This window comes from Dromiciops gliroides, chromosome 5 (genome assembly GCF_019393635.1).
Source record: "Dromiciops gliroides isolate mDroGli1 chromosome 5, mDroGli1.pri, whole genome shotgun sequence".
Lineage (NCBI taxonomy): Eukaryota > Metazoa > Chordata > Mammalia > Microbiotheria > Microbiotheriidae > Dromiciops > Dromiciops gliroides.
In genome coordinates this window covers 116,251,866-116,255,031 of record NC_057865.1, presented here as the reverse complement: position 1 = coordinate 116,255,031, position 3,166 = coordinate 116,251,866, and positions in this window count along the sequence as shown.

Genomic DNA, 3,166 nt, shown 5'->3' with positions numbered 1-3,166 from the left:
GTTCATTTGATAACCTAGTGAGTTTCTCAGATATGTTAAAAATGAGAGGAAAGCCCATACCTTAGAAACTTACAGGATAATCATTTAGCTCCTTTCCTCCCCCCTCCCCCCTCAGTGGCTTTTTAAAAAAATCTTTTTCTTTGTGATTTTTTACAAATTACAAATAATTCCTGATTTTAAACTATTCCACTACAAAATATTTAAAAAGTGGCAATATGTAACAGATTTCAATCATACTAAATGTTATGGGGGAAATGGATGGCAGTTTGGGGTATGGGTCCTTAGGAATTCCTCTTTAAAGAATTACACCCCCTTGTACCCAAATCCAATTAAAATGAAATATTTTATTTAGGCACTAGGGAAAGGAAACCAAGAGAGAAGTCCTGAGGTTTCTCATGGGGAGAAGGCATGGCAGAGGTGTGGTTCTCTGAGATACCTATCTCCTTGAGCAGGAGACAGGCAAATCCTTTTATAGAGGACCAATGGGGTGATCATCTGACTGTGGAAAATTCCCTTATTAGGGGAGGACCATTCCCCACTGGTGGTGACTGGGGAAAGTTGGGTGAGTGGCTGCTCAGATCTCTCAAGCCATCTCTGTCCCTCTCATCTCACAAAGGCAGCAGCCACACCTAATCTTATCTCCCGGAAGGGTGGGTAAGACTGGAATGAAGGGTGGTGGTCCTGGAGTTATCTCAGTTCAGATCCCATGCTGCTCATCTCTTTAGCTGTGTCTGTCCTTTGGTTTATTTTCTCAAGGAGAAGTTTCCTTGATTTCCCTGAAAAGTTGCTGTCTGTAAGGTGGCTAAAATTCTAGCTAGGCTGTCTAAAAATCTAATGAGTGGTTGCCAATAAATTAGAAGCTTTAGCAAGAGTTTAGACTTTTAAGCATTTAAGGAGCATAAGAATTTGGTGAGGAGAGAGAAAGAGGCCAAGGTGCCTTCATCTATCTATCTAAGGGAGCCAGTGTCTCGCTCCATTCCATACAAGGTCCCAGGGAAAGAGAGGCCTCGCCCCTTCTGCGTCCCAGAACCCTCCCTCGAAAATGGAAATAGCCCATCCACACACACATGCACAGCTCCAAGCTAATTGACCGGTAGCTTTGATCTACAGTACCCACGAGCAAACATTACTTCCTGATGCCAAGGAACTGACCTTCCAAGCCACATGGCTTGTCCTCAGATGTCTTCTCCTCATGGCAGAGCTTTCCCACAGTATCTCTCCAAGTAGGGGACGTCAATCCAATTCTCACATCTACCAGAAAACTTCTGAAGTACCCCAGGTGCATAACACTAAATACTTTAGACACTAGTTGCTATCAGATTGCTCCTCTTCCCCCATAGCAGAAACCTCCAGGAGGAGAGAGGGGCTCATCCCTATAAAAGAAACTGCCCCATGGAAACAGAGGAGCTTTAGAACATGGGGTATCCTCCATTTTGATTCTAGCCCCTTGGAAGCATTTTGGGAATTAAAAAATCTATCATACCCTTTTTGTGGTCTTGCAGCTCAATATTGTAGGATTTGAAGGGTTATAGATTAAGCGATCCTTTGCCAACATTAATTACCTTTTTAAAAAAAGCAACACACACACAGAGCTTTTACAATGTTCACCTAAGGTGTACATTCTAGTGCCAAATTCAAACTCTAAGTAGTTCACAATGTAAAGATATCCTGAAGTTGGTGACTGCCCTTTGCCCACCTTCAGAGCCTGGCCATGGCTAAGATGGGCAATAGGGGTTTAGAATCAGCTTTTTATGAGCTACAACCAAAAATTTCCCATAGATTGTACACACAATTACAACATTTGACTGACACATAAATCCACATTAACAACAACAACTGTGAGATGTTACTTCTTCCTGACCAGCCCACTCTGGGGTGTGGTAGAGGCTAATAAGGAGGTTTATTTTACCTTAATTCTCCTCTCTCCTGCAAATAAATAGAAAATCATTCATTTCTTTTCACTGTTGTACAATTTTCCTCCATTTTTTTTTAGTGAGGCAATTGGGGTCAAGTGACTTGCCTAAGGTCACACAGTTAGTGTTAAGTGTCTGAGGCCACATTTGAACTCAGGTCTTCCTGACTCCAGGGCCGGTGCTCTATCCACTGTGCCACCTAGCTGCCCTTCCCCCAATGTTTAAGGATAAACCCGGGGGGGGGGGGGTAGGGGCCACACAGAATACTCTCATTGTCATAGTGGGTTGGGCTATATTGCACCAAAGACTACCACAGTAGCGTTCAAGTGGGTACTGACAAGAACCTGAGGAGCATTTTAAGAATCTGGAAGTAGTCTAGCTATATGGACCTCAGACCTTGGGGGCCCACCCAAAGCAACTGAGGCTTCTGATAGAGGAGAATCCAAGAGCCAAATGAGCAGCCTCCTTTTTACCTGACGACTTTCCCTTCCTGGAGTTTTGGCACCGGAAATGTTTGGGGGAGACTTGCGACCTGGATTGGGGGGGGAGGGGAAGCTAGCTTACCTAAAGAATTGGAGGTTAATCGGGAATCTTGTAAAATAAAGAGATTTATTAGGAGAGAGAAATATGGCCAGGGAACAGATCACCTTGGTGACTGTGCCCCTGGAGTAAGAGAAGGCTGCTCTTTTATATCCTTTTCAAAACAAAAGGGAGGAAAGAACATTACCAAGAACTGGGAGGGAAATGTAACAACAGGGAAGGGGTTTTGGAATAAAGGTGCATCAGTAAGATATGCAACACCCATCCATATCTTGCATATCAGTGTACCAGGGTCTTATTAGGCAACACCCATTCCTGAGGTGGGAGGCAGAGCCGCCCCTCCCCAGGAAAAGTTCAAGGATTCCTTGGGGTTAGGGATCTTTAGGGTTCCTTGGGGTCCCACTGCATTCCCATAACAGGGTCAGGAAGAGTTGGACACAACTGTACTAAGCACCTGGTCTAAATGGCCCGGAGGGAACAGGGTTCCTTTGGGCCAACCTTTCTGAGCCTGTGGAACGAGTTCTTGACTTGTCAATCAAGAGTCTTGTCCTTCATCACCCCAAAGGAATGGAAGACACACAGATGCAGAGAGGAACAGGATCAGACTGTTATTATAAGGGCTGCGGGAATTATATTTGCATTTTTGGGAGCCTGAGTCTACCTCAGACTCCTTATAAATACAGCCTGACTCAGTCACTACATGACAGATCCTG